The sequence below is a fragment of the Amblyomma maculatum genome, chromosome 1 (genome assembly GCF_055883805.1).
Source record: "Amblyomma maculatum isolate TAMU_Amacu chromosome 1, ASM5588380v1, whole genome shotgun sequence".
Classification (NCBI taxonomy): Eukaryota; Metazoa; Arthropoda; class Arachnida; order Ixodida; family Ixodidae; genus Amblyomma; species Amblyomma maculatum.
The window spans coordinates 147,464,958-147,479,728 of record NC_139344.1 but is presented as its reverse complement, the minus strand read 5'-3'; the positions used below and the strand labels follow the sequence as shown (position 1 = coordinate 147,479,728).

The following is a 14,771-nucleotide window of genomic DNA, read 5'->3' as shown; positions in this document are numbered from 1 at the left end:
AGACATCGCGGAGAAATCACTCCACGAGGCGATAGAGTTATGTCGGCACCTGATTCACCGCCACACGCTGCATCCTAGGGAGGCATGAGGTGCGGTAGTCGTGCATCGTCATTTGGTGTATCAGTTCTGTACACTACCCGAAGTATCTCAAATAAGCGAACTACTCTTTAGTAGGCAATTGACTCAATTTCTGCATAAATCATTGCACTAACTGAAACTTGCTGGTGATCACTAATTCGTGGAAATGAAGTCTTTCCTAACACTCACCAACTCACAATATATCGTTGTGGCCGAACGAGTAGGCGTGGTGAAGACGTACTTCTAGCGATATCGGAAAAACACACCATCATCTTGTGTTCATACGAATAGCGTTTTGGAAACTGCTTGGGCTTCAGTTACACCAGACTATAAGAAATTTACAACCAGAGTATGCTATCGTCCACTTTCTGCTGAACGCTCGTTCAATAATGACCCTACATGATGAAATTAACATAATAAGCTCCAAATTTTCTTCAGATCCGTTTCGTTTACTCGGATATTACAACGTTCCTAACATAAAACGGAATTCCTAGCCACATTCTTTACTTTCCTTCTCTTCCGAAGCCAGTGAATTTCTAGATTTATACTAACTTTTTACTTACGCAATAATTCACCCAAGCTGCCAGTTCATCCGTTAGTACAGCTAACACCTTAGAATTGGTTCTAACCAATCACCCCGCTATTGCTTCCGCCTTTACTTATTTAGCCAAATTAAGGGATCACTCTTTGCTAACTTTCAGCATCAGGGCAAATTTTAACTGATAACGAGGATTCAGCATTCATGGAAGTCTTCTTCGTAAACTTTCATGATCTAATTGTTCAAGCCAACTGGTATAACACAGAATAAAAGCTTGAGGGGCGAGTTGGTGCTGCAACTTACCCAGAAATGTGGCGCAATGAACACAATCACATGAATAGAAAACACAACATAGCTGCACACTACCAACTGTAATACGAAACTGAACACGCACTTTTTCTTCACCACACAGCTACAACATCCTCTTGTACACCCAAGTACATCTTCTACGCACACCTCTTCTTTGCCAAGCAGATAGTCGCACAATCATCCCATTACAACACTAACACAGTCACAAATTCTACAACCAAGTACATCTAATTCGCACAGTTCTTCTTTGCCAAGCAAAATAGAGCACAATTATCCAGTACAACACTGACATCGTCCAAGCATGACAGTCACAAATTCTACAACCATGTACAACTACTTTGCACACCTCTTCTTTGCCAAGCAGATAGTAGCACAATCATCCAGTACAACACTCACATCGTCCAAGTAAGACAGTCATAAATTATACAACCAAGTACATCTTCGCACACCTCTCCTTTGCCAAGCAGATAGTAGCACAATCATCCCAGTGTAACACTGACATCGTCCAAGCATGACAGTCACAAACTCTACAACCATGTACACTACTTTGCACACCACTTCTTTGCCAAGCAGATAGCAGCACAATCATCCAGTACAACACTAACATCGTCCAAGCATGACAGTCACACATTCTACAACCAAGTGAATCTTCGCACATATCTTCTTTGCCAAGCAGATAGTAGCACAATCATCCCAGTACAACACTATCATCATTGTCCAAACATGACAGCCACTAATTCTACAACCAAGTACACCTTCTTCGCACACCCCTTCTTTGCCAAGCAGACAGTAGCACAATCATCCCAGTAAAACACTAACATCGTCCAAGCATGACAGTCACAAATTCTACAACCAAGTACATATTCTTCGCACACCTCTTCTTTACCAAGCAGATAGTAGGACAACCATCCCAGTACAACTCTAACATTGCCCAAGCATGACAGTCACAAATTCTACAACCAAGTGTATCTTCTTCGCACACCTCTTCTTTGCCAAGCAGAGAGTAGCACACTCATCCCAGTACAACAATAACATCATCCAAACATGGTAGTCACAAATTCTACAACCAAGTACATCTTCTTCGCACACCCCTTCTTAGCCAAGCAGATAGTAGCACAATCATCCCATTACAACACTAACATCGTCCAAACATGACAATCAAGTTCTACAACTAAGTACATTTTTTTCGATATTTATTGTCTCAAGGCATCAGTAGGGTATGAGGTGAAGGATGAATAAATGAATCTTCTTCGCACACCGCTTCTTTACGAAGCAGATAGTTGCACAATCATTCCAGTACAACACTAACATTGTCCTTCTTCAGGCTCCATGGTCATACCCGCAATTACTACAGAAATAAAAGTCAGGACAATTCACCGTACTTCTTCAACAGCCGCAGAACTAACCGCTCTACGTGTCGCTATTAGGCATATCAGCCAGCAAAGCCCTCAACGATGGTCTATGTTTACAGATTCAAAAGCAGCCCTGTAAGCCTCAAAAGCGGCTCTTCACCGTGGAGCCCATGAGCAACTCGTCGTGGAAATACAACTTCATCACTATGTCATAAATGGAGGACATGACATCATCTACCAATCACTTCCAGGACACAACTGCATAGCGGGCAATCTCTGGGCGGACGAGGTCGCACGAACAGCCCACCAGGACGGCGGTTGTGTGTTGATTCCCTTTTCCAGGGCAGACGCAGCGGGCAGGCTTCGCGCACTTGCGCGGGAACACACGCTCTCCTTGTGGAATTCTGGCCAGTTTGCGAACTGCCGCTTAAAATCACTGGACTCTGACCTGAAGCTCCGGCTTCCACCTGGCCTACCCCGATGTGAAGAAACTTTGCTGTGCCGCCTGTGGGTTGGTGTAGCATTTACAAACTCTTATTTTTTTGTGATAGGTATGGCAAATAGCCCTGCATGTACAAACTGCGGGTGCGACGAGGCTATAGGCCGCATTCTCTGTGAGTACCCCATATACAGCGAGGAAAGACAATGTTTATGCCGTGCGCTGGAGCGTCTAGATGAACGCCCACTGACTGAAATTAAGATCCTAGGTCCCTGGCTACGGCGATCGTCTGCGGTGAAGGCCTCCCAGGCACTGCTTCGCTTTATAAAAGCACAGGACTGATCGAAAGGCTATGATTTTTTTATGTTACGTGATATGACTGTGACGTGATGTGACGCGACAAGTCTATGATGTGACTGTACTGTCTTCACCCATCCCTCTCTCACCCACAACTTTTATACCCACCTACCGCTCTCCCCCAGTGCAGGGTAGCAAACCAGTTCCTTTACCGGTTAACCTGACTGCCTTTCCTCCTCCTAACATTGTCCAAGCATGCCAGTCACAAATTCTCAAACCAAGTACATCTTCTTCAGATACCTCTTCTTTGCCAAGCAGATAGTAGCACAATCCTCCGAGGACAACACTAACATTGTCCAAGTATGACAGTCACAAATTCTACGACCAAGTACATCTTCTTCGCACACCTCTTCTTCGCCAAGCAGATAGTAGCACAATCATCCCAGTGCAACACTATCATCGTCCAAGTATGACAGTCACAAGTTCTACAACCAAGTGCATCTTCTCCGCACACCCCTTCTTCGCCAAGCAGATAGTAGCACAATCATCCCAGTGCAACACTAACATCGTCCAAGTATGACAGTTACAAATTCTACAACCAAGTACCGTCTTTGCCAAAAGTAACTGATATTACGTTTGGGTCGCGCGCCTAGCCCACCGCTGACGCCAGTTATTACGTGCAGCTCGCGGCCCCTCGGTAGCGTTGGCCTGCTCCGTGCGGCTCCGTGGCTTGGCGGACGGCATCAACGGTCCCAGCAAAGACGAGGCGTACGAAACAACCTTTACTGCAACATCATGAAGAAACGGGCAGAGAAGCTGACCCGGAGAGAATACAGACACTCTCACACAGCTGGTGTCAAGCGTCGTGTCAACGGCGCGTCAAAGTAGTCTCTGTCTCAGCGGAGTCTGCCGCTGCTTTTTATAGGCTTGCCAGTTCACACATGGAGAAAGAGATTGGTAAAGAGCGGACACTCCCATAGGGCCCAGCGGCCCATTTGACTGCAGCGCACCAAGCGGCCGGCGGCAACTACTTCCGGTCTTGCTGAAAGGCGCGCGATTTGAATGCTAGCATGCGCTGCGCCCTTCCCTGCCCTTTTGGCGCATTATTTTGGTTTTACATGGTTTGCTAGGGTTTCTATTTATTTTCAGCATGCATAACATAAAAAATAGATTCCCAGTTCTCTGAACGGGCCATCAACGCAGCTGCGCCACAGCCTTCGCAAAACAGTATTGCAGAAAAAACGCCAAGTGCTTTGTGAAATGAACATTTATTTTGCTGCATATAAAACACATAGAGATGCAACAGATGTAGACGGATGCATTGGCAAAACTTGGCACACATTAGACGATGTGCACAGTACAGAAAAGTAAAAATACACAAGGCGAGAAACAGCACTTAGAGAAACAAATAGCAAAACGTTGATTTCCGAATTATGGCAAATGATATGTAGCAAAACAGGCATTATACATAATCTACACAGTCCCAGTAGCGGCTACCTTAGCAAGGGTAACTTGTATTGTTCAGGGAAGAGAGGAGTACTGATGCTAGGGCGGAAGGCCACACCGTCCACTCGTCGCATCTGACATGCTTCGGCTGCAGTCCGTGAGTCCATGCAGTGCTGCTGGAAAAGGAATGAACATGATGCAGAAGGTTGCAATGAACTTTAAGGCCACTGCACCGCGCACACATCTGTGCATGTGGGTGCGTACTGAAGACTTGGTGAGCAGCAGTTATGGTCCAGAACAGAAAAGCTGTCATTCGTAAAATTGATACAAAAGCTACTCTTGCAACGTAGAGGTCAGGAAATGCAGGCTAACCGAACCTATCAGAAAATGCATTTCTACAGTGAGTGAAATAACAGCCACTAAACCAACAATACTCCTCAAAAGCACTGAACAGCTGAAGCAATGAAGCTTGCAGCATAATAAAACATCTCACTTTATCGTTGTCCCGTTAAATCAACGCGAAATTGCGCGAAACTAGCCGTTCGCAAAACCGCGGTCGACGAGCACGCCATGTTGGCTTGCCCTTCATACGCGACCATAGAGAAAGAGTTTGACGCGACTTTGTGAAGCGCAGACCACCCTGCTGAGCTAAACTGCCCGAAATGCCTCGCAGTTTGACAAGAATGAAACATTTCTCACTTTGCGATTGTCCTGTTAAACGCGACACCGTGCAAAACTAGCCGTTCGCAAAACCGCCTCATGCCATGTCACGTCACGGCGGCGGCCAGCACGCCTCGTCATGCCTATTAGCTTGCCCTTCACGCGCGACTTTGTGAAGCGCAGTCACCGCCATACTGAGCTAAACGGCCTAAAATTCTGCGCAGTTTGACAAGAAAGTCAAGAATGCAACGTTTCTCACCTTGCCGTCACCCTGTTAAACGCGACACTCAGAACAACTAGTCGTTCGGCCAACTGCGTCAGGCCTGGCCGCACCGGCCGGCTACGCCATGTTGGCGCAACGGCGTGCCTTGGTGCTTCGCATGCCACTTTGTCCAGTGTGCTGAGATAAACTGTTCGAACTGCAGCTCAGTTTCGCAGGAACACAACATATTAAACCTCGCCGCGGTTGGAAACTGCCGGAGCGTCACGAACTGCGCCTGAACAGCCGGCGCGCCTGTTCACGAGCTGCGAAACTTAATTGTCACCGGTCGGCGTGGTCATGGTAAACTGCTTCAAATGCAGCGTAGTTCAGCAAACAACGTTGCTCACCTTGACGTCGTTCAAAACCGCAGTCGTTCCGCCTAGCAGCCCACGACAGATAAAAAAATTTGGCGGACGCTTAAGCTTCGCCTTCAAGAGTGGAACGCGATAACGTTATTGCACCTCGTCGAGAAAACTTATTAAACGCAAGGGTATTGGGGCATCCTCGCACCGGTACCCGCGCGGCCCGAAGGGGAGAAGCGGGTGAGCCAAGATAGTGATCTAAAGAAAGGAAAGACGCTTGATTTTACAACCCGTAAGGGTGCACGGCGAAAGTCAGGGGCGAGTGGCGCGCCACGTGTCGGGGCAGCGCCGCACATTGCGAGGAGGGGTTCTTCTGTGTTTGCCGCAAGATGGCTCTGCATGTGCGCAGAAGAAATGTAGTGGAAATGTACTTCGCTACTCGTGCAACTGCGACTTCTGTAAGTAACATGCTCATAATTACCGATATACACCGCAGTATAACGTTCTACGGCACGTTTCTAAGGCAACACCGCATTCACTAGAAGCGCTTTTGTACCGCTTTCAAGCATCGAACTCGTGGCTAAGTGGTAGCGTCTCCGTCTCACACTCCGCAGACCCTTGTTCGGTTCCCACTCAGCCCATCTTGGAAGTTGCTTTTTATTTATGAAGTGCATGCCGAGATTTATCGCTCACGGCCAACGCCGCCGACGACACCGGCTTTTCTGCGACACGAGCTCCTTAACGCTACCCCGTTAATATGCGGTCTGTGCCGCACACTGGCGCGGCGAGGCACGAGCAGACAACTAGCTCTCGTCGACAGCTTCTTGTCGTCTGCTCCGGCGGGCTACCGCTGCAGCGAGTGCCGTCGCGCGCGCGTCCGCGCATGCGCAAGTTGGTGCCGCCATCCATCAACCGGCGGCAGCGCAAAAAGTCGCGCGTCATTTCCTGGGGCCAGTTTTCGCCGAGTGACCGCTCTTTACCAATCTCTTTCTCTATGGTTCACAGGGAAAGGGACAGCTCTCACAGGGAAAGGGAGAGCCCAGCATGTCCCGACAAGAGAAGATGACTCAATCGCAGGTGGCGCGACCACATCTCCTCCACCTCCTGCAGACGTAAGAGGGCGACGCACTCTCCCTCGAGCTCCGGGCTTGGCCAGCGTTTGCACACACACGCACGCACACACATTTGGCGAGTGGCAAGATCACGTCGAGACTTGTCCAAGGTATATATACCTTGCTTGCCCGCGGGAGGAAGCGTTGGGCGGCCGATGGACGGCGCCGAAATGGCCGATCCGCTCGCTGTTCTGCCTGTGTCTACGCGGTGGCCGCGTCAGCTGACACGCTTGTCGGTGGCGAAACGTAACACCGAGCAGCCCAGGCGGCCGGCGGAGCAGGCGCTGGGCCGAGCGGCTGCGTGGCGGTCGCAGTCCATGGCCGCTGCTCTCGTGCTGCGAGTGTAAGCTTGGTGACGTAAGGTTTGCTCCTCGCTATCTTTCTTGAGATGATAGGTCCGTTCGATTCGCCTGCACTACCTGAACTGGTTCTCGCGGTGCTGCACTTTGCCATTCGTTTCAGCAATGCAACATGGCGCCCTCTGCACGACGCCATTCGTTTCAAAAAAGTGCCGACGTCGTGCAGGTCTAGTTCAGAAAAAGTTCACGAAAACTGTGCACTTCCTCAGAGCTCAGTGCCGAAGCAAGGTATTGCCGAAGTAGTGCAGGCCGTGTCATAGCCGTGCGAGCAACCGCAATGGACGCAGACGACGGCTTACTGGTTCTGATTGACGGCGAGGAGACTCGCATTACTCCAATCATCGACGAAAACGGTACTCGAGTTCGCCAAGGGGACGGCTACGCGTACTCGGCACCAGGTATGTTGACTAAAAAGCAAACACGTGCATGCGACATGATGCACGTTGTTGTAAAAACCGCGTAACTTGTGTAGCTTGGTATGTGAACTTTTCACGTGTGTTCAGCACAAGAACACGTACGTTTCGCGCTAGCTGCCGCGAAATGCACATGCACTGAAGCTGGGATGCATTTTTTTTTTCTGATTTCACCTAGGCATGGAGTTCCTGTCATACATTCTCTGCCTATGTGCGAGTCTGCTCGCTGTTTTTGCCGGCGCGAGAGACAAAAAGATTAGTAAGTAGGAAACAGAATATTGGCTGCCGTCCGATTTCGTGCTATCCTTGTGCTGTCTCAAGCAAGCATACTTGAACCAAACAAAGAAAACGCAATGCGAACTGCTCGACTTGTACTTTTGCAGTGACTGCAAGCACAACACGATGTTTACAGGTTTGCCATTTTCACCTTTTTACAGATGGAAGTGCTGTAAGCGTAGTCTTCAGGGACGATGCCAGCGAAGACCGAACTGCGCAGCGTCAAGATCAAGACTCCGAACCAGAGCACCAGGGAAACATCCTTGGACCGGAGCTATGGCCGCCACGTAAGGCTCGTTTTTAAATTTCAAAATATAAGGAGTTAAAGGACCTTCTCGGGAAGAAGGGTGGATTTCGGTAAGGTCTATTTTATTGTATTGTCAGCAAACAGGGAACAAAGCCAAAAAGGTTGATACAAGCATAGTGTCAGATGCGCTAGAATTAAACTGTAGTCTAGAGTTTGACGAAACATCGTCTGGTCAGGTGGTGACATAATGAAGAAGTAGGGTCACTGACCAAGTCAAAATCTAATACATTTAATAAAACATGACGTTTCGGAAGCCCTGCGGCTTCCTTGTTCACAAGGACTTGGTCAGTGACCCTGCTTCTTCATAATAGAATTAAACTGCGTGCTTGTACAAAACTTACAAATGGCAGGAATTATTTGGCACCAAAGCAGAAATTTTCATGCATCATTTATTTTCCTGTAAGGATGGATTTCCATGCGACTAGGTATAGCAGAGTGTCATTACTTGCGAATGAAATGAAACATAAGGAAAAGTTTACAGAGTGCAAAGTTCAGATAAAGTCCTTGCAAGACCTCAGCTCATCCCGTACACTTTCTTTTCCCCTTGGTTTTTCACGTTTCCTTTAGCACAAAAAAATCCCTCTGGCAGGCAATAGCGGATGCCATTATTGCAGAATTCGGAGAAGCAATGATGGCGCTTCAGATTGAAAATAAATGGAAGAGTCTGGAGCGGTCATACAAAAGGGCCAAGAACAAAAACTCTGCATCTGGCCACTCTCGTGTGTCATGCGAGCATGAAGAGTAAGTGCACCAAACCTATTTGTGCAGCATTTCTTTACAAGTTGATTTTCATTTTCTAGGGAGCTCAGTGCTTTGCTTGAGAAGGAGCACCACATAAGCCCGACGTATCTTTTGGCACCTGGCAGAGTCGTTGAACAGGGAAATTCAGGGTCTGTATTTTAATTCTGCGCTTCGGTAATTCATGTAATTTAACCTTTCATTCCTTACAGTACGTCTACTGACACACAAAACAGCAGTGGGCAGCAGTACGATGCCGAATTGCAATCCGAGCCCAGCCCAGCCGCTGAAGCAGCACCCGACCACGAACAGCCAGGGCCGTCGAGGACACCCGAGCTTCAGCGTACAAAAAAGAAACGCAAGGATGGAACTTCATTGGAAGAACTGCTCAACACGTTCCAGGAATGTAAACGAGAGCGGGCTGAGCGCTTCGAGAGAAAAATGACTCTACTTGAGCGACTTGTGACGGCTGCAGAGGCGCAGGGTGCAAATAAACCTCCAAGTTGAGCCCTGAAAATGCCTTTCTACGACTTTCCATCAGTATTACAGCACAATCACACCATGCACTATTTATTAAACCTTGAATCCATGTATATCAAACAAACAGTCGCAAACTGTGTCACCACACTCAAACAGCACACGTAAGAGTTCAAACTAGCACACATTCAGCACTGATTTTGGGCGATGGCCTTGCGCACCCTATCGCACTGTTTGGCAGTGCTGCAGTCATAATCTAGATCACTGTCCTCATCGTTCTGCACTTCTTCCAGCTCAGGCAGCTGGCCCAGTTCATCGAAAAAATCTTGCTCGTCGTTGCACATGTTGTGAAGTACGCATGCGGCCATTATTACTAGGCAGCATTGCTTAATGCTTCCCGCGTCGACTAGATACAACCTTCTGAAACGTTGCTTTAGCAAGCCAAACGTGTTCTCGATGGCAACACGCTGTTGCGAGTGGAACCTATTGAACCTTTTTTTCCATGCTGGAAAGCTGCTCCCGTTGTCGCGATATGGGGTCATCAGGCACGGCAACAGCGGATACGTAGAGTCCCCAAGAAGGTATCCATCGGAGCATTTGTCGGCAGCCTCTTCGAAAAATGGGCTCTCCCTAAATACCCTGGCATCGTGTGCAGAGCCCGAGAAACCGATGAAGACATCAATCAACTTGTTTCGGTCATCACATATGCCTTCAAGAATCACTGACGGGTACTTTTTTCTATCGTAATACGACTGCGGTGACTCCTCAGGTTTGTTGATTTCTATGTGGCAGCCGTCCACGCAGCCGATCGTGTTACGTGGTCCCTTGCCGCCAGCTTTCGCCAAGAAGCCAGTCTTGCTGCGCTCTTGCTGTTGCCGGTTCGGCCAAACGATCACCGATGAGCTGATGCTGTTCAAAAATTCCAGCACACTTCGATGCAAGCATGTACGGACGACACTGAAATATCAAACCGGTCGGCTAATGAATACATACTGCATTGTGTGCCGAGGTAACTGAGAACGGCGAGACACGTTTTTTCTGGACTAATTTGTGGACGGCCTCCAATGGGGTGCGGGAAAAACGACGACTGTCTAAAAGAACCCACAAGAGCGTCAAACGTGCTCCGTGAGAGACGGAAAAGACGCTTGAACTCGAAGTCAAAATATCGGCTCACAACGTCCTCACAGTAACGCGGCACACGGTTCCTGTCCAGTCTCACTAGCCTCATTGCAATCGTCGCAACTAAGTCGTCGAACTCCTCTTCTTCGCTATCGGAGTCCACCAGCTTCATAGCTGCTTGCATGACAGTAGGCAATAAACTGCAGTTCATTTTTTTTTTTTTTCACAGCAAACGGGAATATACACACACAACGAACTACCGCACCGCGCAACGACCCGACTGTCCCGACACCCAAGCGCGCCAAGGGCAGCAAAGCAGAAGGCTTGCACGCCTTCTGCACTTCGACGTTCGTTTCCGATCGTCGCTAGTGTGGCGCTACGTCTGCACTGCTGAACTGGCGCTGCATGAACGCGAAACTTTTTCTGAACTGACGTGAACTGGTGCACGTCGTGCAAGGCGAATCGAACGGACCTGATAAAATGTGAACGGGTAGCATATGCGGCGTCCGATTTCGTGCCTTTAGAGCATTGTACTAGTCGTGGAGGGCGCTGGGCACAGCAAACCTCGCTCGACGCTCATTTTGGGCTTGCGCCGTGAAGCTGCGATCTTCGTTGGAATACTTTGCGCGTTCAATCTCTGTACACAACTTCTATAAATAAAACGATTTAGAAAGTGGTTTCATCTGTCTCGTTTGGGTGTTAGCACAGTGAGATAGGGCACGGACATTGAAACCTTGGTATGGTTTATCCTGCGATTTGTAGTCCTCGATGATAGCTTCGTTCTAGAAATAAACAAAAAAGAGGCAATATTTTCTGCTGTTTCAATTGCGGTTGTACCTGTTTATGTAACGGGGTGGGTGAATTCGCCTATGTCGCACTTGCCACCGCTTGCTAACGCGCAGAAGTGCGTAACGGTTTTCGCGATTTTAACGCCACATTGTATACCGGGAAATGTGAGCATAGATAGCAACTGTCTCAAAAATATTCGGCAATAGCAAATGAGTAATGGAAATGTTTCTTGGCATATGATCTCCTCAAGAACACCTTATTATTACGAAGGGTGCCTGCTAAGGTTTTGTCTTCTACTTGCATTGAAACTCCCTCTGAAGCTTCACCCTGTTGCGGCCAGGGAGTTTAAAAATGGCGGGCCTCAGGTTTGCGAGCTTGATCTTGCTTTGCACTTAAAGGTTCCAATACATTATCTTATTTACGAGTTGCTGATAACACCACTCTGCCAGTGGGCACTAAACTACCGATCAAATAATAGCGAGTAAAACAAAAATAGTTTACAGTCCAAATTCCACGGATCAGGTTTTCTGTTCATTTCCGAAACATATTGAAGATAGGTTGGTCACGTGATGCTCCGCAAAAAAAGAAACGATAAAAAAGGGCCGCACTTACTGAGCAAACTAGCGACGTACATTGGAGGTTTGAGAATACGTGTTTATGAAGTTCGCTCATCAAATGAAGAGATTGGACGGAGGTTAACGCATGAACCTAATTATAAATTCGAAAACCCTTACGCACTTTTCGTACGTTACCAAATAGCGCGAAAAACTTTTCTATCCTGCAGCTGAACGAAGCTTTACAACAAATCCGGTCGTCACAACAGGCGACTAGGAACCGCAGAAAAAAGCGCATCGAATTTTCGAAACCCATTCCCTCCCATACTTTCCCGACAATCCAAAAGAGCAGAAGAGCATGTATTTGCCCATTCGTTGAAACTACTGGAGCACTGTACTGATATTAAACGCGAAGGCATTATAACGAAGAGCGCAGCTTCACACCGCCAGCCAAAAAGAAGCATTGAGTGAGTTCCTCAGTAGCACACCGTTCTGAAGGTGGCAGATCAGATGCCGCATATGATACTCGCTTACTTTTTATCATCCCAAGAAGGAGGGCGAGGAAGTATGCTCACGTCTGTCAGTTTACACTCGCCACCGGAGAGAAGCGGTCAGCGACGGCGATGCTAGCGCCGTAGCTCGGCCCCATGCCTGCTCCGCAAGCCGGTGAGTCTGCTCGGTTACTTTTGGCAAAGATGGTACATCTTCTTACACCTCTTTTTTGCCAAGCAGATAGTAGTACAATCATCCCAGTACAACACTAATATCGTCCAGGTATGAAAGTCACAAATTCTACAACCAAGTACATCTTCTTCGCACACTTCTGTACCAAGCAGATAGTAGGAAAATCATCCCAGTACAACACTAACATCATCCAAGCATGACAGTCACAAATTATACGACTAAGTACATCTTGTTCGCACACCTCTTCTTTGCCAAGCAGAGAGGAGCACAATCCTTCCAGTACAACACTAACTTCGTCCAAGTATGAGAGTCACAAATTCCACAACCAAGTGAATCCTCTTCGCAACCTTTTCTTTGCCAAGCAGATAGTAGCGCAATCATCCCAGTACAACACTAACATTGTCCAAGCATGACAGTCACAATCTCCACCACAGACACACTAAAAAAATACACCACACATCTGCGGCTACCACATGTAACGTTCACTTTCACTCCTCATCATGTAGGTCAATCTTCTGAAACAACCAGCATCCTCAGTAAGACAAATCCATCCAAAGTCCTCTAATTAACCCTTACGTAGCCACAAAACTCTGTTGTTGTCTAGGGCACTAGATGCCATATCTCATTTAAATTTTCCCCCAACCCACGCAGGGTGTAATCTGTAACTTATAGCACGAATCCAGTCTTTAAAGATCCGAATTTGCCTCCATAACTTTGATTTCAAAATTCGGCAAACCCTCTTAACAGGAGAACACCCAAGCTGCCAGATCATCCGTTAATATCGCTAACACCTTGAATTTGGTTCTAACCAATCACCCCGATATCGCATCCGCCTTAAATTCAACATCAAGGCAAATTGTTCTAAGTCTGCAAAAAGAAAAAGATTATACGCGATTATAACAGAGCTAACTTCGATGCAATGATTAATGAACAATTAGCGTTCATGGAAGTCTTCTTCGTGAACTTTGACGATCGATCTGTTCAAGCCAACTAGGATATCACAGAATAACAGCTTGGGAGGGGAGTTTTAGTAGCTGTGTGGGGAAGAAGTGCGTGTTCAGTTTCATATTACAGTTGGTAGTGTGCACCCGTGTTGTGTTTTCTGTTCACGTGGGTGTTCGTTGCGCCACATCCTCATGTGAACATGCGTAAGTAAAAAAATTGAGCACAAATTTAGAAATTCGGTGTGTTCGGAAGAGAAGGAAAAGAAATAAGGAAGCGAGGGATTCTATTTTATGTTAGGAACGTTAAATATTCGAGTAAACGCAACGGATCTGAAAGAAATCTGGAGCTTATTATGTAAATTTCATCTAACACTTAAGGGAACATGAGAAGTCCATAGAGAATGGAAAGGGGTCAAATTTACCCCCTGCATTGTCAGAAGTGCAAGGGTGGGCCGTTGTTTAGTAGGATCAAGATTTTAGGGAATAGTCGGGACAACATTGCCCGCCAAATTTTAGAGACATTTTGGATTCAGAAGAAAGATGGCATAGGTGTTAGTGAAGCCTCGCTGTCTTTATGCAGAAAAGAAATTTCTTCTATCGAGGAATCCTCCTCAGTTGATGGAAATAATTGAGTTGAACATCGCCCCTAAAGCTGTTCTGAGACATCTTTCTTGTACTGTGGGCTCTGTTATATGCTTTGATCCTACCTACGCTCAAGTACATGTGCTCATTGCTCGCATCGCTTCTTAGACATGCCGGGCAAGATGCATTTCTTTCTTTAAGTAGGGACTGGTTCCTGTAGACGTGAGTGGTTTTTTGGTGTCATCAAGGCGTCTGTTGGTCATGTTAAGAAATTGGGATCTTGAAAGACTAGATTCGTGCTATACGTTACGCATTACACTCTGTGTGGGTTGGGGGAAAAACGTTAAAGTAGATATGGCATCTAATGACCTAGACAACAGAGTTTTGTGGCTATGTAAGGGTTAATTACAGGTGCTTTGGATGGAATTGGCTTACTGGGGATAATTCTGAGGATGTTTCGGAAGGTTGTGGTAGCCGCAGATGTGTGGTGGTTTTTCCTAGTGTGTGTCTATGTGGTGGAATTTGTGACTGCCATGCTTGGACGATGTCAGTGTTGTACTAGGCTGATTGTGCTATTATCTGTTTGAAAAGAAGAGGTGCACGAAGAAGGCGTACTTGGGTGTAGAAGAGGATGTTGTAGCTGTCTGGTGAAGAGGAAGTCGGTGTTCAGTTTCATATTGCAGTTGTAGTCTGCGCCTGTGTTGTGTTTTCTATTCACGTGATTGTGTTCGTTG

General features: G+C 47.2%; 1 pseudogene; it reads left to right on the top strand.

The window, feature by feature from the left end:
- The first annotated feature begins 7,431 nt into the window (after window positions 1-7,431).
- On the top strand, window positions 7,432-9,395 carry LOC146204278 (uncharacterized; annotated as a pseudogene).
- Window positions 9,396-14,771: the final 5,376 nt, after the last annotated feature.